At 39.0% G+C, this 21,652-nt stretch overlaps 1 pseudogene across 1 annotated transcript in view; it reads right to left on the minus strand.

The window, feature by feature from the left end:
* LOC308346728 (zinc finger protein 346-like) overlaps window positions 1-20,580 on the minus strand; it is a 28,711-nt pseudogene extending 8,131 nt beyond the window's left edge. The window contains exon 1 of the transcript in view: window positions 20,352-20,580. The product of the transcript in view is annotated as a zinc finger protein 346-like (transcript). The remainder of the gene's footprint in view (window positions 1-20,351) is intronic.
* Window positions 20,581-21,652: the final 1,072 nt, after the last annotated feature.

The following is a 21,652-nucleotide window of genomic DNA, read 5'->3' on the forward strand; positions in this document are numbered from 1 at the left end:
TAAATAAAATCTTTAAAAAGGGTGGGGTGAAGAATGGGGAAATGGTGGGAGAAGCAGGTGCTCAGTCTGAACAGACTTGCTGGCATCAGGACAGCTACAGCTGTTTTCAAATGTGGGAAGGCCTTCCTTATCTTCTGGAAAATTCTGATCCTTCACTCCTCAAGGCCAGAGATCTGCAAAATCTCCAGTAAAGTAGGTTGGTTCTGCTACAAACGAAGGGACTTGGGTCAGGAAGCAAGGATTGCATAAGCTTAAGCCAAATTAACCCTTAAGACTGGTTGAAGTGCTATTACAATACCTACAATTGAATTAATTAATATAAACAATAAATTGCTTAGTCCAAACCTAGCTCAGAGTAGTACTAACAAATAAATGGTATCAATCATTGACAGAATCCACACTACATTTAGATTTGAATTAATTTTGGAGCTTACACCTGAGGTTAGATTCGTCATGATCTGCAGATTAATTCTTAAGCCTAGATCTGAAAATCACTTTGTAAAAGTCATCTCTGTAATCATGCCCCTTCTCTCTCTCTCTCTTTTTTAAAAGATTTTATTTATTTATTTATTTGAGAGAAAGGGAGAGAGTGAGCAAGAACAAGAGAGAGAAGGAGCTGGGAGAGGGAAGGACAGAGAGGAAAAAGCAGACTCCTCACTGAGCAGAGAGCCCGACTTGGGGCTTGATCCAGGGACTCCCTAACCTGAGCTAAAGGCAGATGCTTACCTGATTGAGCCACCCAGGCATCCCTCATGTCACTTCTTTTTAAAACCAAGGTTTTCATCCTGTATCCATGAGTATGGGGGCTGTGAGAATATAACTAACTGATCCCCAGTGACAGGAAGTCATCGACGTATACCCCTGCTGTTACCCTCTGACTGCCATTAGGATTTTCCCACAAAGTTCATACACACAACAGGCTGCTCCCACTCAAGGACTTGGGAGACCAAGGCATATTTGTCATAGACGGGAGACTAAGGCATATCTGTTTCTAGAAGATGAGGGATTCTTCTGATGGGTAACCATTTGAAGGAACCCCAATGCCTGATAAACCCTCTTAGAACCATGTCACAGTCCAAGATGGTTATACCCAACCTTCCTTCCTCCTGTCTTTCCCTCTCCTGAGACAGATCCGCATTGTGGTCTGATAGCTCCCTCAGTTTCCTCCAGTTCTTCTCCACCTCCAGTACCCCAAAGCTAAAATAGTGCTTGAGAAAGACCAGTATAGAATGTACCATAGGCTTAAGGGTTCTTGTGACATCATTTTGATATTTCTATTCTTCTATGTTTGATATTTCTATTTTTTATTTTATTTTTTATTTATATTATTTATTTTTTTATTTTATATTTCTATCTTCATTTTGATATTCCTATTCTTCTATATTTGACATCATATTTGATATTTCTACTCTTATTGGCAACATATGTGAAATGATATTATTTATACTATTGATACCTGTTTTTGCCTTGACCTCCTTTGACTGAAACGGCCTATCCTTTTACATGTTCTGCTAACCCATAGCCATTTGATTCTTACTTTATATCTCTGAACATAAATTTTCTTCCCCAAGTTACTGCTTTATATGACATGTGACCTACACTTTAGTATTCACATTCTTAATATTCTGAATCTATCAGGTGTGGAGTCTGAGAAGCATTGGCTTAGAAAAACTAAAACTTAATTATGAAAACTCTTTAACACTTTGGAGACCTTTGAAAGTGATTCTTTGAGTTGCATTGGAAAAATCATTAAAATTTGAAGTCAATTAAAATTAATTTTTTACAAGTCAGAGCATATGCAAAGTGTCCAAAACTTTAAGTTGTAAAAATTCTAAAGTGCACATTTTGCATTTTTAATGCTACTAGAATCCCAAAGGATTGGAACTCACAAAACAGAGATTGCATTCAATTATAGTAAACCTTCTATTTCAGATCTGCTAATAATCACCAATGAGAAGGGAGGACTGACTTCAAAACTAATCCTCTTTCTTCAGTTCTTACTCTTGCAATGATGGTGTACAAATGCTTAATTTTTAAATTTTATTTACTTTTTCCAGCTTTATTGGGAAAAACTTATTTATTTATACATTTATATTTATATAAGTGACATACAACATTGTGTAAGTTTAAGGTGTACAACGTGTTGATTTGATATGCTTATTTATTACTAAATGATTACTACTATAGCATAGCTAACACTTCTGCCCCATCACATAATTATCATTTCCTTTTTGTGGTAAGAACATTTAAAAGTTACTCTCTTAGCAACATTAGAGTATATAACACAGGCATTTTTTTTTTCAAATTAGTCAAAGCAGAACCAACAAAGAGCAAACAATAGGTCACTCATTTCTTCTACTCCCAGCCCATACCTTTGACAACCACCAATCTATTCTCTGTAACTAGGAGCTTGGTTTTGGTTTGTTTTTTAGATTACATATATAGGGGTGCCTGGGTGGCTCAGTGGTTTAAGCTTCTGCCTTCGGCTCGGGGTGGCTCAGTGGTTTAAGCCTCTGCCTTCGGCTCGGGTCATGATCTCAGGGTCCTGGGATCGAACCCCACATCAGGCTCTCTGCTCAGCAGGAGCCTGCTTCCCCCTCTCTCTGTCTGCCTCTCTGCCTAGCTCTGATTTCTCTCTGTCAAATAAATAAAATTAAAAAAACAAAAAACAGACCCATTGTAGATTACATATATAAATAAGATCATATGGCATTTATCTTTCTCTGACTTGTTTCACTTAGCATAATGCTCTAAGTTCTATCCTTATTGCAACAAATCACAAGATTTCATTCTTTTTTTACAACTGAATAAAATTTCATTATATATGTGTGTATATATGTATATATACATGTGTGTATATTATATGTATATATTACACATATATGTAATATTTATCCAATTATCCATTAATGACACTCATGTTTCCGTATCTTGGCTATTGTAAATAATGCTGCAATGAACACGGGATGCATGTATCTTTTAAAATTAGTATTTTTGTTTTCTTTGAATAAACACCCAAAAGTAGAATTGCTGAATTATATGGTACTTCTTTTTTTAATTTTGGAGAACTCTCATTCTGTTTTTCCTCAGGGACTGCACCAATTTATAGCCCCATCAAGAGTGCACAAAGTTTTCCTCTCCTCTGCATCCTTGGCAACACTTATTATTTCCTGTTTTTTTTTGATAATAGCTATTTCCAAGAATATCTCATCATGGTTTTGACTTGCATTTCCTTGATTAATGATGTTGAGCTTCTTTTCATGTACCTGTTGACAATCTGTATGTCTTCTCTGGAAAAAAAAAAATCTATCCAGATGTTCTGCCCATTTTTTAATTGGGTTGTTTATACTTTGCTGTTGAGTAGTGTAAATTCTTTATTTTAGATATTAGCCCTTAAGCAGATATACGATCTGCAAATATTTCCTCTCATTCAGTAGGTTGCCTTTTCATTCTGTTAATATTTTTTTTCCTGCACTGAAACTTTTCTAGTTTGATGTAGTCCTTATAATATAGTATTATTTCCTATAATCACCATGCTCTACATTAGATCCCCAGAACTTGTTCATCTTATAACTTTAAGTCTGTACCCTTTGACCAATATTGATGATTTATATTTTAATGTGTCTACTTAAGCATATAGTCTTTAATCTTCCCTTTTGAGTCAAACAGGTAACTTATTCATCTCTTCCCCTTTACTCTACTTAAGCACAGTTTGGGCTCCTGTGATTGCTTGTAAACCCAATCAATATCTGGCTCCTTAAGATTCTATGATCAAAGTCCTGAGACACCATGCTAATCTTTTATCTATAAACAGACCCTGGTCATTTTGTCTCTCTAATTGCTGAGAGAACTTTACTGCAGCTTGGCATTACACTTTCCATCAGGCCTGGTTTGGGGCTCCCCTCTCACAGATTTAATCACACTGCTGCCAATTGTGTTAACCTGACACAGTTGTTCCTTTTAAAATAAATTCCTCTAATTTACAAGGGAAAGCACCTGTAGTGGTGTAGTTTCTGTCTATGCTTCTATCTTGGAGGTAGAGGCCTTGACTCCAGGCAAGTGGTAAAAACCTATTTCAACCCCATAGGTCAAATGAATATGTACATTAGCTTTCTGGAGGTGTTCTTCCTTTAAAATCAGTCTCCATCAGCTCTCAGTTCTAAACTATACAATCTGCTGAGAATAGAAATAACAGATAACCCTGCAGTTTGAGAAGGTAGTCTAAGAACAAGAACTAGACTCTCATCTCGATAGCCATGTTAAGCCTATTTATTTCTCCCATTTGGCCCCCACGTTATGATATGGAGGGGATAAAAGCAGTTTTATAGATATTTGTTTTTAGATAATGCTTTTAAAATTAAATGTAACAGAGTGTGAGTTGTTACCAGCAAATGTCCAAAGACTGAAAGGTGAAGAAAGAAGTGGTATGATTATTATAATCAGTGGTGAATTCAAATGTGACAGCAAAAGCAAACCCAGCTCCTACCTTTGTCAAGGGAAAAGAACTCCCAGAAGTAACAACCACCAAATGACCATGCTCCAGAAAGACTGATGACTTAGACTTATTTTCCTATTAGGAGATAACACAAGTGTTTGGGAAAGTTAAATTTACTTTCTTTGTGATGGGGCATGGCAAACATAAGATACCTAACATCATTTCACACACTGTAATTACTTACATAATATTAGATTCTCCTTCCTCATTTTCCCCCATCCTTCTCTCTACTCCCTCCAAAGTAACTTGAAAGTCATAAACCAGATGAGGGCAGGGATCTTGCCTGATTTTGTTCACCAGTGTGTCTCTAGTGCATAAATTCATATATGTATTAGTTAAGGAAAGGATTTGTACCAGTCTTCTCTACTGAGTGTTTGCTCTTTTTGCTTTGTCCTAAGCCTGGATGAGGTGAGGGTCATGGTGCATTTGACAATGTCCTTGCCCATGAAAAGTTTACAATATAGTGGCAGAAATAGGGATATACAAGCATAGCTACTATACAGTGTTAAATTATTATAATAACAGAGAAATGTAGTATGCAAAATAAATCTGGGTCTTCCTATTAAAGAAAGAAGATATTTAATCCAGAGATCCCTCTGAACTACAAAAAGATTCCATTGAACTTAAAGACCAAGTATGAAACACTAATTGCTTTGTTTTTCTTGTTGTACATCTGTGTAAGAGATACAGACAAGAGAGATAAAACCACTCTGATGTTTCCATGTCTGAGAGTAGAAGTACTTTTTGAGCATCAGTCCAAGAAATATCAAGGCTAAAAAGTCAAAATGAGGGTGGTCACAGAAGACAGCAAGAAAGGGACAAAAATGAATGCAGAGAAACTTGAGTACTTGGGTGTGAAACTCTGGCCTAAAGGGAGAAGACCAGGAGTCTTCATGCTTTGGACTAGATGCTTATTTTCAGATGAGAAGGGATTTTGGCTTGGCTTGAATCAATAAATGAAATAATATATAGCTGAATAAATGGCATTAAAAATGATCAAAATTGATAGTTCACACCAAATTTCAGCTTTTGCAAAAAATTCAAAAAGCGAGAGCACTGGGTCTTATATCAGTCTCTAAAAACTTCCAAATGTCATTTCTCAGTAAATAGTTGCTGAGTGAGTGAACATAAATTGATGAAACATGATAAAAGAGATAATTCACATAGGTTATAGCTTTCCCACCTAAGTTCAAGGATAATAGCATGGATTCATAGGATAAGCATGGATTTTGAAACAATACATTTCTGGATCTGAAACTTGAATATACCTTTTACTACATGTGTAACCTTGGAAAATTTCACTTAAGCTTCTGAGATTCAGTCTCCTCATTTGTGAAACTGGGATGGTAGAGTAACTCATAGAATTGTTACGAGGATTAAGTGAAATTATATAAATATATATAATTTTTATATTTATATATACATTTATATATATACACATTTATACATATATTATATATACATATATATGTATATAAATGTATATGAAGCTTTTGTATGTGTTTCATACACATTAATTAAATATTGGATATTCTTGCATACTATAATTTAAAATTTTTATTTTAGCTGCCTCTTAAAACCTTCAATTAGAAAATAAGCAAAACAGGTATAAAACTTTAGAGGTGTAAGTAAGAAAATAAGAGAACCTGGAAAATGATCTGGAAATGATGTTAATAAGATAAATAGAAACTTTTCATATGGTGATGAGGAGTAAGGTGCAGGATTTGAATGTAGCAGTCTTCATTGCAATTTGATGGAATTCACTTTACATCATGGAGATGTCAGCGGAAGCACCTAAATTAAATCACCCCAAACTGGGGAGCTATGGGTTGACTTTCCTGTCATCCAAACTGGTCTTCAGGGGCCCTTCCAACCAAATCAGCTAAGTCAAAAGCTACTTTTGCCTTTTTTTTTTTCTTGGAACTCGCAAAGATAGTCAACACCATGGTCAGCACTAGATTGATTGTGGCCTATGGGAAGTCATGTAGCTTGACGTTCAGAACTCCCAGCTGCTTCTCAAGGTCAAGCAGACCTTGTTTGAATGAGATATTTAGTCTTGAGAACATGCTGCCGGTCCTGAAATTTTCTTGAGGACCGAGGTGGAGCATTTCCCTTGAGGACATTTGCATGGTTTGCTCATATAGTCTGTCAGGAAAAATCACCTGAAAATGATGATCACCTATGCTTAATTTACCCGATTACTGAAAGGAAAACGTGTTCCAGTGCTGCAGTAAAATTACTGCAGGATAAATATGCTTTCAGGCACCTTCCAGTATATAATATTGAAAAAGATTGGCAATAAGATGTGGAGTGGAAATTTTAATTAAGAATTGCACATTTTGAAAAGCAAAGTTTTCACTGAGAAGAGTCCCTTGAAAAATACTACATTTCAATAGAAGCACTTTCCTTTGAGTTTTTGTAAACATTATTGCTCATCTATGTCTATTTCTATCATTTTAATAATAGTCACGTATTGCCTTTTAATTGTACTTTATTTCACTTTCACTTTTTTGGAATTCACTAATACAGATGGCTTGATCTCTCAGAGGTGATACAACAAACATTTATTAAGTCCCTACTATGTGTAGGAAGTACCATAATACTCTAGAAGATAGGGGCACCTGGGTGGCTCAGTGGGTTAAAGCCTCTGCCTTTGGCTCACGTCATGATCCCAGGGTCCTGGGATCGAGCCCCGCATCGGGCTCTCTGCTCTGCGGAGAGCCTGCTTCCTCCTCTCTCTGCCTGCTTCCCTGCCTACTTGTGATCTCTCTCTCTCTGTCAAATAAATAAATAAAATCTTAAAAAAAAAAAAAAACAACTCTAGAAGATAGCAGGATGTAGTAACAGAAAGTGCCCACTCTAAAAACCAGGGACCTTGAATTTAAAATCACCTTCTATAGTCACAGTCTTATAACCTGTAGCCGTTTTACTTCAGCTTCCTAAACCTTGGTTTCCTTATATGCATACTGGTACTAATGATGGTTTATGAACAGAGTCACTTGGAGAGTTCAGTAAAGTAATATTCAGAGCCCAGACACTTCCTAAGACAGAATAGGTACTCAATAAATGCAAGCCCCTCCCTAAGCCCTATGTGTCAGGTGCTGGAGAGCTACATGATAAATGTGTCATACTCCCAGGGGCAGGGATAACAATTATATTTATAACTCAAAACTGCGCTAGCATATTAATCATTCTAAGGGCAACCCTGCTTACTTAGGCTCCGAGATTCTACCAAGAAGCACTAAATGAGACCTGATATTTCCAGAGCTATATTATATCTCACTGGGGATAGTTTCTAAAGAAAGGTAAGGAATCTTGGCACCAGTAAACCTAAATACATTCATATATTTGTCTTCAGCTTGTTTTATGTGTACTCTTCGATATAAAGCACTTTATAGTTTATAAATGAGCACAGTTAATTCACACACCCCAAGGTGGTTTTGATTTGCTTGCATTTAAAAAGGAACACTCTATCAAATGATGGAGTTTATCCTTTTAATAATTAGGAAGAGTTCTATTAAATTCCACCAAGGCCATTCTTTCAACTTAAAGGTTGCAATCTCTATTCAAAAAAAATGTTTTTTAATTACCTTCTTAACCCCTCTCAATTCTACTATGATTTATAACTGATTGTAATTTGCCTCCTTCTGGGCCGTTCTTGGCCTGATACCCACAGCTCTGCATGCTTCCTCTCCTGTCTTAACTGTCTTCTCAAAATTAGAAATTTGTTAACACCTTACTCTGCACTTGTTTCTCAAAGTCCTCTGGTGAAAAGAATGATATGCATTTGACATCCCAAAGTTGCAGGAGGATTATGCTATTTTGCACAACATTTTGCACACTTCTTTAATTACAAACATATAGATTATCAGTAAATACCATTGGCTGAGAAGTTTTTGTTGCGTTGAGAGTTAGAATTAAGAAGTGACATATGCTTCCTTACCATACACTTGTTGGAATACAACTCTTAGAATCCTGTGGATCCAGCTTGAACATGGACTGAATGGGGAGGAGAGGAGTGTATGAAAGTATCCAGGCCACCATTGTGGTTTCATATCTAAGAAAACACTATCGACAAGTCATGAGTATCCCAGGTCTCTGTCCCATTCAGTTCTACCTGGCTCCATTTTCACTCCTGGTTTTACTCTTTCCTAAATTTGGAATTCTGTAGGCAACTTCTTTATTCATTTTCTGAAATACAACTATTATCCTTGTGTCTGGACAAATTCTCTGGGGAAATTACCTTAAGCCCTTTGGTCTTTTCCTGAGAGAGATGAGATTACACTACCCTTTCTTCTAGCTCTCAAGGCAATCATGAATTTGTAAGTCCCCAGGAAAATGTTATTCTTCTATAGGGCAGTAACAATGACTAAGATGGTTAATAAAACACTGCAGACATGGACGGTGAGTGAATATCATAGCAGAGAAATGCGGGATCAGATTCTGGAGTCAATTCCTGGGACTGAATCCCAGATTTACTATTTTCTAGCTGTGGAAACATGAGGGAGGTACCCAAAAATCCCTGCACTTCTTTCTCATCTGTAATAGATGGATAACGGTACCTATCTCATAGGGGTTATTAGATGAGTAAAATAAATAACCTGTTGTATTGCAATTTGAAGCATAGTGAGAGCCAGTAAACATTCGTAAATTATTGTTACAGAAAGATACCTTGATTTAATTTTGACTGGATTATAACAGAAACCAGATCACCCAAGGAATAGAACTCACAGTAAAAAAATCCCATGAGAAATGGGTCTGTGCAGAACCAAACTAATATGTCTCGTCAGAGAAAAACACTTCTTTTGTATTTTAAGGCTAACACTCAGATCTCTCGGGATTAAAGAAAAAGAAAGAAGCAAGAGTAAAGGAACACAAAGCTGACATGATCTGTCATGGTAGAGGCTTCCTCTGATGCAAGCATCAAGCTGTAATCAAAAAGCGAAATGAGCAGTGTTGTTGGAAGGAATGAGAAGAAATGATGAGCACTCACTAAGGGAAACTCCTGCTATGGGCTGTTGAAAATTCATCTTTGAGAAAATGAAGCAAAAAAAAAAAAAAAAAAAAAAGGGAAAGAGAAAAGAAAAGAAAAAGATTATGCCAAGTCTTTTTAATTGATGAATAATTTATGGATGATCAGCAGGAACATCCATCCAAGCAGCTGATTAAATGCAAAGTGTTTTGATAAGCAGAGCTACCACCACAGGCCTCCTAGGAAAAGGAAGCATTTGCAGCAATCAGTTCCAGTCTATATATTGATGGGTGTTGCCCAGTCTCTTTCTACCAGCCTATTTCCCCACACCATCCACCTTTATCACTGGCAGGAAAAGTTACCTCCTCTGTGAGTTTCATTCTCCTGTCAAAATGATGGAGGTTAAATGTGGATAAGAAAGGCAATTAAAATAGATCTGTCACAAGTATGCTATCCCAGTGTGCCATCCTGATTTCCTTCTCTAGTGTGAACTGCTACCGAAGGATGATAATTGAAATTTGTCAGTGTTGACAGCTGATGACTAATATGGAGATTTTCATTACATATCCCTCCTGGAATGAAAAAGAGATGAGTGCATATTAAATTCCAGATGGAGGCATCCATAGGACAGAAAAATGCAGACACCACTCAAGCCAGTCGTGTAATGGCTATTTGAGAGAACCCTAAGACCCTCTGAAATTAATCTGTATGGAAACAGAGATGGCATCTTCTGACTGTGTAGTCATTTTCAATATTACTGTTATCCTCACAGCCCATTCATGTTAATATCACCTGGAAACCCAATCCACTAACCTTTGGCAGAGTCAGTTTGAAAAGGGTGTAGAACTTCTGCTACTCCCTCAAGTTTGAAAACATTGTGATTTTAAAATATAGAAACCAGGAGTCTTTTCTGTTATTCTGTGCTATTCTTTGTTTTGTATGTGATTTTCCTATTTATTAGAATCACTAAAAGAAATCTCATTAATTATATAATTCTTCCAAAAGATACCAAGAAGTCACCTTTAGTTAAAATTTTGCCAAGTGTTGGGGCGCCTGGGTGGCTCAGTGGGTTAAAGCCTCTGCTTTCGGCTCAGGTCGTGATCCCAGGGTCCTGGGATCGAGCCCCGCGTCGGGCTCTCTGCTCAGCAGGTGAGCCTGCTTCCTCCTCTCTCTCTCTGCTTCCTCTCTGCCTGCTTGTCATCTCTGTCTGTCAAATAAATAAATAAAACCTTTAAAAAAAAAAATAAAAAAATAAAATAAAAAAAAAAGTGGTACCGGGCCCAAAAGAACCCTATACTGCTTTTTAAAAAAAAAAAAAAAAAAAAAAAAAAAATTTTGCCAAGTGTTGTTATTGATCAAGAATGAATATTCAGGGGCACCTGGGTGGCTCAGTGGGTTAAGCCTCTGCCTTCGGCTCGGGTCATGATCTCAGGGTCCTGGGATCGAGCCCCGCATCGGGCTCTCTGCTCAGCGGGGGCCTGCTTCCTCCTCTCTCTGTCTGCCTCTCTGCCTACTTGTGATCTCTGTCTGTCAAATAAATAAATAAAATCTTAAAAAAAGAAAAAAGAATGAATATTCACGGGGTGCCTGGGTGGCTCAGTGGGTTAAGCCTCTGCCTTCGGCTCAGGTTGTGATCTCAGGGTCCTGGGATCGAGCCCTACGTGTGGCTCTCTGCTCTGCAGGGAGCCTGCTTCATTCCTCCTCTCTCTCTCTGCCTGCCTCTCTGCCTACTTGCGATCTCTTTCTGTCAAATAAATAAATAAAATCTTTAAAAAAAAAAAAAAGAATGAATATTCATTTAAATGGTTTTCAGGTGTGTGAGACAGGAAGCAAAATTGCTCTAAGACTATGGTGCAATGTTGCAGTTAATTATTATTGCATAACAAACAACCCCAAAATCAGTGGATGAAAATGACTTGTTGACACACACGTCTGTGGGTTAGGAATTTGGGCAGGGCTCACATGGGTAATTCTTCAGGTCTATGTGAGTCCAATTGAGTTACTTCTATAGTAACCAGCTGGCAGATGGCCTGGTCTGGAGCATCAAAGATGGTTTTACCTGTATTTCTGGTTATATTAACTATATTTTCTTTTTTTCTGTATTCCTGATGCTCTGGAAGCATCTGGCCCCTCACTGACCTGGGAGAGATTGTCCCTCCCAAGGCTAGCCAATTTTTAGAGATAGCAAACTACTCCCTGCAAGATGACACTTCATGTGCAACCAAAGTCTGCATCCCCCACCAGTAAATGGGGGAATCCCGTCCATTGGGCTGTCATAGAGTATTTACACTCAGAACCAATATTCTGCTGTCTTAATCACCTCACAGCCAGGTACCAGGCAAGCTGGGTCAACCCTTATACCCGAAGTCCACTGAGATTACTCAAATGAACTAATTTCTCTGCTTTTCTTACATCTCCCATTCCTTTTTGGAAAAGAAGAAAGAGGAGCCGGAGAGGAAGAAAAACACAAAGAAGAAGAAGAGGAAGAAGAAGCAGCAGCAGCAGCAGGAGGAGGAGGAGGAAGAGGAGAAGGAGAAAAAGAAGGAGAGGAAGAAGAAGAAGAGGAGAATGAGGAAGAGGGGGAGGAGACGGGGAGGAAAAAAAGGAGGACAAGAAAGTAAGATAATAAAATAAAATAAAAGTAAAGCAAAGTAAATAAATAATAAAGGCCTTGCTCATGCTCTCCCCTCATTCCTCTTTACCCAACCCAGTGCTTCCCCTTGTGGCCCTGCATGGTGTGGCAGACCCCCTCCTCTCAGGAACTGAGTGACAAACTATCTTTTCAAAGATTTTTTATTTATTTATTGGACAGAGAGAGAGAGAGAGAGAGATCACCAGTAGGCAGAGAGGAAGGCAGAGAGGGAAGGAGAAGTGGACTCCCTGCTGAGCAGAGAGCCTGGCGTGGGGCTCGATCCCAGGATCCTAAGATCATGACCAGAGCCGAAGGCAGAGGCATAGCCCACTGAGCCACCCAGGTGCCCCCACGAACAATCTTTTCAGTGGCAGTCAACTTCTGATCCTTTGGCCTCACTGTACTTGAATAATAATATGACCCACACTGGAATTTAAAAAGAAAAAACGAAAAAAATCCCTAATGCCTTGGCATAGATGACTGGAAGCCTGGGCTCTGCTGAAACTATCATGTGAAATATCTACATGTGATCTCAAAGTAGTCAGTTTTGGGTGTTTTTTTTTTTTTTAAGATTTATTTATTTATTTGAGAAAGAGAGAGTATGAGCAGAGGGAGGGGCACAGGGAGAAAGAGAGAGAAAATCTGGATCAGACTCCCCGCTGAGCACAGAGCTCAATATGGGGCTCAGTCTCGTGACCCTGAGATCATGACCCAAGCCGAAATCACCAGTAGGTTGCTTAGCCAGCTGAGCTACCCAGGTGCCCCAAAGTGGTCAGACTTCTTATTCAGTAGCTCCAGATTCCCAGAAAGAGTGTTCCAAGAGTTCTAGACAGAAGCTGTAAGGCTTCTTAATGACCTTGTTATATTCTCTAAACTGGTTAAGTCAGTAGGTAAGCTCAGACTCCATGAGATGAATTAGCCTCCATCTCTCAAAAAGCAGGGTAAAAAAGAATTTGCAACCATTTTTTTAAAGAGTTTGCAACCATCTTTAATCTACTACAAACAAGTTTACCTCAGTCAAGCCTTTACAGATCCCTAATTGAAGATCAGTGCTGATGGTAATTCTAACGGAATTCTAAGGGAAGTTGTTTCCTAATTTTGTGGTCTCCTGGGGATTAAGCAGCCTTGTCTAAGGGTGCTACCTAGGATTTCTGCATGATTTCAGGCTGAGTTGTATCTGATTAGTATAATCACTAGTGCAAAAGGAAGAAATGAAAACAGCAGTGGTTGGAGGGCTCCCCTTCAGGAGATAAGCTCTGTCACATGCCTGTGGTAAGAGCGACACAAATAAATATCTCTCCTGATTTCATGGAGGGAGGCATGACATTATGATGATTATAAAGATCCAGGAGATAGAAATAGATGTGTGCAAATGCCCCTAATGAGGCATTAGTGTTGGAATTGTATCCCATTTGTTTTCCAAACCACATGCTTTCTAAACATGTATTTGCATTTGGATATAATGAGTATAATTTGCTCTTACTGACCAAAATTACTTTATATGTGAAAATGCTGAAGCTTTAAAGTGAATAACTCAGCTGATCAATCACCAGCATGCTAATGACCCCCAATTTAACCAGGAGTGTTTTCCTCCCTACCTCCCCTCAGACCAGGCAGCTAAGAGCTGAGCCCCATGCCAAGAGAGCGTTTAGAGTTCTTGGGTTCATTCAATCTCTGATGGAAATGTTGTCACCACCAAAGAAGGGAGAAAAATGCTAAAGAAGTTTTACTCTCCTCAGCCTCAATCGTGGCAAAAGGGCATTTATGTGCAACGAAGCATTTTTTAAAATACTGTGCCTATTTATTTTGTATCAACATGTGGTAAAATATGAATATACCCAGAATCTAATTACAGAAAGAATATTACACAAGCAACTTCCTTACATTTCACCAAAAAAGAACCATCATACAGCTGGACCACATTCAAAAGTCATTGCTTTCCTATCACCAGACAATTGTGCTATTTTACATAATCAGTATTCAGGGGATGGTATTTTGCTAATAGGCAAAATCCTACAATGACAATTTAAATGGTTTGAAACATGCACAAGATAATTTAGAGTCACATCTCTGCCAATTGCTAAACAAGTACAGCAGGAATGTGGGCTCTCTATGCATCCTGAGTGCTGTTGGGGGAACAGGCTGTCCTGTTTGATCAAGGAAGCTTTGCTCACATCAAGCCAGGAGCTCAAGCCAGCTAATATCATCATTTCAGACTCTTACTCAGGGAGATTAAGTGTCTTCACTGGATAACTCCGTTGCTCGCTATGGGCAGGAACATAGAACAGGCAGATGATTTTTAGTGGTTAAGAGTACAAACTCAGGCTACTAAAAAAAAAAAAAAAAAAAGTGATCTTGGTTTGAGTCCCAGCTCTGCTGCTAACCAGTTCTATGAGCTTGGATAAGTAAGTTGGTCTCTTTTGCACTAATTCTTTATCTTTTAAAAAACTAAAAACAGAACTTACCTCCTAGAGCTGTAAAGGTTATTGAAATATTACATGTAAAACAGCACAAAAATCTGACAAATAACAAGTGTTCCATAAGACTTAACATCTGCTGTTTAAAATGGAAAATTAATATAATTTGGAAATGATAAGCCCCACGTGGATGGGTTTAGGCTGTCAATGAATCTCCAGAAAATGTGACAGAATTCTGAATTTTTCTGGGAAGGGTTTTCACGGCTTTCATCAAAGTCTCAAATAGGCTTCTAACAAGAACGAAAGGTAATGATCACTATCTTATGTATTTTCAAGTATAGAAAAGTTACATTTATGAACCTTCAACAAATATTCTTGATGTTTTACTAAGTTTCAGGCACCACACTAAGTTCTGAGGCTGTGAGGATTCTAAGTGCCTCCCGTTAAGGAGGTGGGTGTGAAGGGAGGGAGAACAGATATTGGTGACTAATCCACCAATACACATGAAATGTGATAAGTACTATGAAAATGAAGACCAGGGCACATAAAGTAGGGGAAAGTAGTCTAGGTCATTTTTAGACAGGCGCACAAACCTAAGAGTTGAGTAAATTCGGCTCCTGATGGACAAGGGCTCAGTGTCCTCACACTTGACCAAGGGGGATTACAGCTGGTGGCTGCCCACCTGGGCCATGTGGCTGGAGCTGAGTGTTCTCAGTGTTAACTGCTGTACCCCATTCCCTGCCCCAACCCTGCCCCCAAAGGACTTCACCCTGCCAGGAGTTGCAAGACTCACAATCCACAAAATTTCACCACCCTAGAGACCCTATGCCTCAAATTCCACTCAGTCATTAGACAAATATTTACTCAGCCCCTATTATGTGGTGGTTGCTTTTCTGGGCACCTTGCGATATGGTGGGACATGGAGATATGGAGATAAATAAGATAACTGAACGTGATTACAAGTGAAGTGCTAAGACATATTAGTTAGGGAAAGGTCACCTCGTCTGGGGAGACTTGCCTGAGGGAAGAAACAGTCTGTTGGCCTTTTTCAAGCTCATTGTATTGGTTTCTTATGGCTGCCATAACATATTACCACAAATGTAGTGCCTTAAACAGTTTGCTCCTCTTTGTTCTCTGTCTATTAGCTTCCTGATGCAGCTTCAATAAAGTACCTGGTGCTTGAAAACAACAGTTGGTCATTTTCTCACAATTCTGGAGGCCAGAAATCCGAAATCAGTTTTGCCATACCCAAATCAAGGTGTCAGCAGAGCTATGCTCCCTCCAAATGCTCTAGGGGAGAGCTCAGTCCTTGTTTCTTTTAACTTCTGGTGGCGGATGGCATTCCTTGGCTTGTGCCTGCATTCCTGGAATCTCTACCTCTCTGCTCACATTGCCTTTTGTCCGTCTCTAATTTCCCTATTTCTCTCTCATAAGAATACATGTGATTGCATTTAGGAACCACGTGGAATAATCTAGAATAACCCCATTTTGAAATCCTTAATTTAATCCCATCTGCAAAGCCCTTATTTGTCAGACCAAGTACCATTCACAGATTCCAGGGATTAGGTCCTGGATGTCTCTGGGAGAGAAGGAGAAGGGCTTTATTCGGCCAACCACGCTCAATTATTTTATTTTGGTATTGGTATTTGGTATTTGGTACATGCCTAGATTCCTATTTTGAATGAGAAAAGTTTAGCATACACTTTACTCAGGGTTTTGGAAAAATAATATAGGCAGTCACTAACAAAGAACAGGGGGTCTTAATCCAGATCAGTTGGGTGGGGTGGAGATCCGAGGCATTCATTAGTTACCCTAAACCATAGTTTCATTATTTTGAGACACAAGCCACCTCCCGGGGATTATGTTGTTATATTTGAAATGTAAGAGATAACACTTGCAAAGCACTATCTACACAATAAATTTTAGCTACCATTATTGAATTTTCCCATAAAACATCACAAAGTAAGATTCTGTTCTATATCTGCATTTCAGGTCCATTCTGAGCACTAAATGATTGAAAGTTCCCAGTTAAGTCCATTTTTCTCGCACTAATTTGAGTTGCGAGTATTAGCATGAACTACTTTTCTCCTCACAGTCTAAAAAATAATTTCCCATTGTCTATTTCCCTTTTTAGTTCCTCTTTCTCTCCTTTATTCTCCCCAGCTGACACATTATGTCCTAGCTTTGTCCCAAGAACTGCATAATCGAGTTTCCAGTTTGCCTTACACCCAAAGGGTTGAATGAGAATGCAACCTAATTACGTGTTTGTTTGCTGAATAATATTTATATACCTATTTATCAAGCGTTACAAAATTTTCATGAATGAAATCAATTATTTAGAGCCTTAAAGAGACCAGAATTTATCTTTCTACTTTCTATATTAACAAGTAAGAAAAAGTCTCCCTAACTCTCAGACACTTGCTTAAAAAAAAAAGTTTGGAATAATTTATTAAACATTGTGTGTGTGTGTGTGTGTGTGTGTGTGTGTGTGTGTGCCTTTAAGTTGGCACAGGTCCATCCCATCTCCTATAATAACCAATCCTGTATTTGCATTTATGTTTGACAAAAAATAATTCATCATTTAGCCATAACAGACATTGCTAGTCAATCACTGATGCATTCTCTTTAGCTAAGATTTGGTTTTAGAGCCCTTTCGAATGGGACACCCTGGAGTCACCAATTTGTCAGAGCTGACAGCTGAAGGGAAACTCTTTACCATCCCTGGATAAACACAACCATTTTGACTTCACTCTGCATCAGAAATGTTGTCATAATTTACTCAGGTCAATGCCATGGGCAACGCATTCACATCTCATGGTAATTTCACAGGGAACGTATGTTTTTAAGTATACTTTTATTAAAAATATAACCCTATGTGCTACTTTATTCAGCAAGTCATTTTTCTTGATTAACTTTTAAGGGTAATAATAGCCAAAAATCACAGGAAGAAAAAGTCATGTTCTATGTTCCCTTTGGCATACATGTTTTTTTCTCTTCCTTTATACTCTGGAACTTTCTCTTTTTCTCCCAGAACAACAACAACAAAAAGATAATAATAAATATGCATTATTTTAAAATAATATGTAGCATTTAAAATCTTCTGCTCAACAGTTCGAGATGTTGGAAGTCTAACAAAAAATGAAAACGTGTTTTGAAGTTCTTTATAGTCATGAATTAATGATATTGTTTATATCATCACTACAAGAAATCCAATAGATCTTGAGGTGAAAGACAAAGCTCTCCTATGGGAAGGCAGATGACTGACACCTCAGAGGAGTATAGGAAATTAAAAACTTCACAGACGAAAATGGCAACTTGTTTTAAAACTTAAATGTTAATTCCCTTCCGAGTGAGTCATAAGAAAGTGACTGAAGGCTGAAAGTGACAAAAACTGAAATATTATATGTACAACACAAACCAAAATCACTTTCCTAAACAGTAACAATATACCTGAGACCACTCCTTCCTTTAACTGTGATTTGTGCTTTCTTTGGAGGAGGTCATGTTGGGTCCATGGTCAAAGGAGCGAGACTGATACAAAGCGAAGGTCAAGCAAAGCTTTATTTCATGCCAAGCATCGAGAATCAAACCGACCGTTCGGGGCCACGCCTCTTACAGAGAGGGCGACCTCTCTCTACCTTACAGACTAGCTTTTAAGGGCAAAGGCCATGTGGTTGGGCCTGCCCACTCACAGGTGGCCAATGAGATTGTAATACACAGAGAAGGCTACACAGTCATGCTAGGTCACACATAAGTGACCAACTGAATCAATTGAATTACAGTTTACCCTATAGTAGATATTTGAACTAGCCTATCACCTTCGTCAGAATTGGCACCCAAAAGTTGCCCAAAGGGTGGGTCCCATACTCCTTGGTGGCTAGGGAGATAGTACGTGCCACTGATTGGATACCTCCACCTGGCCTGACCCACCTCTGTATTTGGGCTTTGTTACCTGGGACTGGTTTCCGGGACTTGTTTTTAAGTAAGTCCCCTGGGGGGAAGGGGGGCAGGGACAGTTTAAGTTTTACTGCATAAACAACAAAATCACTGTTTAACCGGATGGCATTGCTCTGGCTAAATAGGCCCTTACAGTCATTGAAAGGACATGTCCTGTGAGCTAGACCAGGGCCATAGGAGGCGCCTCACCCCATCCCCCACCCTTAGAAGGAACACTCTGTGGTTCTCACAGTGGGAGGCATTTTCCAGGATGCAGCCTTGAAAGAGCTATGTGTTGTTGAGACCATCTGGACTAACTCAGGTAATGCCTTCATATAAACTTTTAAGATTCCGGCAGGCAGGTGAGATCTATTGTTTTGCAGCTGTTCCAAACAAGCCTCATAAAAATTCAAACATTGGTAAGTTCCCTTGCTTATTAAACCTGCCATGCAGGAACCAGAAGTGGCCGGCCCCTTTCTTTCAATTTGCACTCTGTGTAGGGGGGCCAGTTATGAACAAAAGGCTTTGCAATCAAACAGCTCTGAGCTCAAATTCTGTCCCCATATCCAATTAACGGGTAATCTTAAACAAGTCTCTGTGTTTCTCTGAGCTCCTGTTCTGCTCATTTAGAAGAGGGAAAATGTGGCATTGTTAAATTAGTCTTTACCCCAGAGCTGTCAGATAAAATACAAGACACCTAAATTTGAATTTTAGGTGATCAGATAATTTTTTTAATGCTTCATACTTACACTAAAAGATTATTTGGTGTTTATCTGAAATTCAAGTGTATCTGGACATCCTGTATTTTTATTTGCTAAATCTGGCAACCTTATTTTTTCTTACTATTGTCTTTCTCAGCAACCTGCAGTTTTCCTTCACAGTGATTGCATTGCAGTTCTGTTTATTTATTTAACATATCCCTGTTCCACTGGACTGTAAAGCTCCAATGGGTAGGATCCAGTTGTTTATTTCTCTTCTACAAACCCAGCAAGTACAATGTCCAGCATGAGCAGTGATTAAAAACAATCTGAAACAGTAGAATTAATGAATGCATAGATATTCCCACGTAGGGAGGCATGACTTTGAGTCCCAAAATTTATAAATTGCAATGTTATTTGTTATTATTTTATTATTATTTATCTCTCAAATTAGTGCTTGGACTATACAATCCCCACAGACTACCTTGAAATGAAACTTCTTTGCTGATGTGCTTTACAATAAAGCAACTGAACCGCTCAGTAGGGCTTTCAGTGTAATGATTTCTAAAATTCTGAAATATTTCAGCAGGGGGTGCCTGGGTAGCTCGGTGGGTTAAGCCTCTGCCTTCAGCTCAGGTCATGATCTCAGGGTCCTGGGATCGAGCCCCACATCGAGCTCCCTGCTAAGCAGGGAGCCTGCTTCCCCCCTCTCTCTCTCTGCCTGCCTCTCTGCCTACTTGTGATCTCTGTCTGTCAAATAAATAAATAAAATCTTAAAAAAGAGAGAGAGAGAGAGAGAGATGAAATACTTCGACATAACCGTAATGAGAGATAGGGTTATTTGGCCGACTACCATATCCTAGATACTTTAATTATACGACCTCTTGTCTTTGGATAGCCTTTCATTGTAAGTACTAGATCCATTTTGAGGAGAGAAAATTAAAATTCAAACATTTGTCCCAGATCACAGAGAGAGGGAGGTGGCTCTGGATTGTTTTAGTCAACCTCCATTTAGCCCTATAAAGCTCATATGAAATTTTCTCCGATCCCTTTCAAGCTAAGGTTCTAGATGTGAGTTAGCCTCTACTCACTACATATACTCCTGCAAAATTTGGGCAATGGCAGGGAGGCAGAGGTGAACTTCTTGTGGCTCGTGGCTTTTGTTGCTGGCAAGCAAGACCATGAAAAGGTGAAGCTTTACCTCCATAGCAGCCCAGTGTCATTGCCCAGTCTCTGGGGTGGTGAGAAGCAGCTTCGATGGCAGTGCCCAAAGAGGCTGCTTGCTTCCAGCAGAGCTCCGGAGCAGCATCAAAGGTAGTGCTATCCTGGGGAAGCAGATCTCTAGAGCTCTTGGAGTCACTCCAGCGGTGTAGCCTACAACCTGTTTCTCCAGCCGTTCCAATGATTTTATAAGCATCTACCTCCTCCATTAAACCCCCCTGTGCTTTAGATACCTATGATAGATTCTGTTTCCTGCACTGAATCCTGATGGATACAGTAAGCCATCAACAGAACTCAAATTTGATTCCAGGTTTATTTGGTTCTAACTCTTGCTTTTTCCACCAGGCCCTGCTATATGTAATTTTTACTTTGAAAAGAAAATGTTTTAAAATGTTTATTTTTAAAAGAGATAATATATCCTTTACTTTTATAAGAGTTGATGGAAAAGTCTATTGTATAGACAGGGTCTAAAAAGAAGGATTGTAATAAAGAATCTGACTCCATTTCTTGATGTTAGATTGCTGATGGCTTTTTTTTTTAAGATTTTACTTTTTTTTTTTTTTTGACAGAGAGATCGATCACAGGTAGGCAGAGAGGCAGGCAGAGAGAGGGGAGAAAGCAGGCTCCCTGCTGAGCAGAGATTCCCAATACAGGGCTCGATCCCAAGACCCTGAGATCATGACCTGAGCCAAAGGCAGAGGCTTAACCCACTGAGCCACCCAGACGCCCCTTGCTGATAGCTTTTAAGCCTCCCCTCTCCCTTCTCCTCTGGCCCTATCAAGCGAAGCTGATACTAAAGCTGAGGCTTTCCCTCTTTGGTTCTGGTGGGAAGTTCAAACCACTAGCAAGAACCCTTACTCTGGCCCTACCCTTCTAATTACTGTGAAAAATCAGACTGTTCTCCTTTGCTTGTTCTCTCAAGCCATTTTGGACCAGCTTGGGGTCCTGCCCTGAACTCTTCAGAAAGTCCCATTATGTTGGTAATAAACATTTTCATATCATCTTTGTGTATATGTGGCATTGTCATCTTGCCCTCCAACTCAAATTTTGGATGGGGTCCACCCTGTTTTTACACAGTGACCACAACCATGACTATCGGTATTTCTCTTAGTTCAAATTGCTATAACAAATTACCACACACTGGGTGGCTAAAACAATGGAAGTTTATTCCTTACAGTTGCAGAGGCTGGGAAATACAAGATCAAGTGTCTGGCTAATCTTGTGTCTGGTGAAGGCCCTCTTCCTGGTTTGCAGATGGACGCCTACCTGTTGCGTTTTCAC

The sequence above is a fragment of the Martes martes genome (genome assembly GCF_963455335.1).
Source record: "Martes martes genome assembly, chromosome: 7".
Lineage (NCBI taxonomy): Eukaryota > Metazoa > Chordata > Mammalia > Carnivora > Mustelidae > Martes > Martes martes.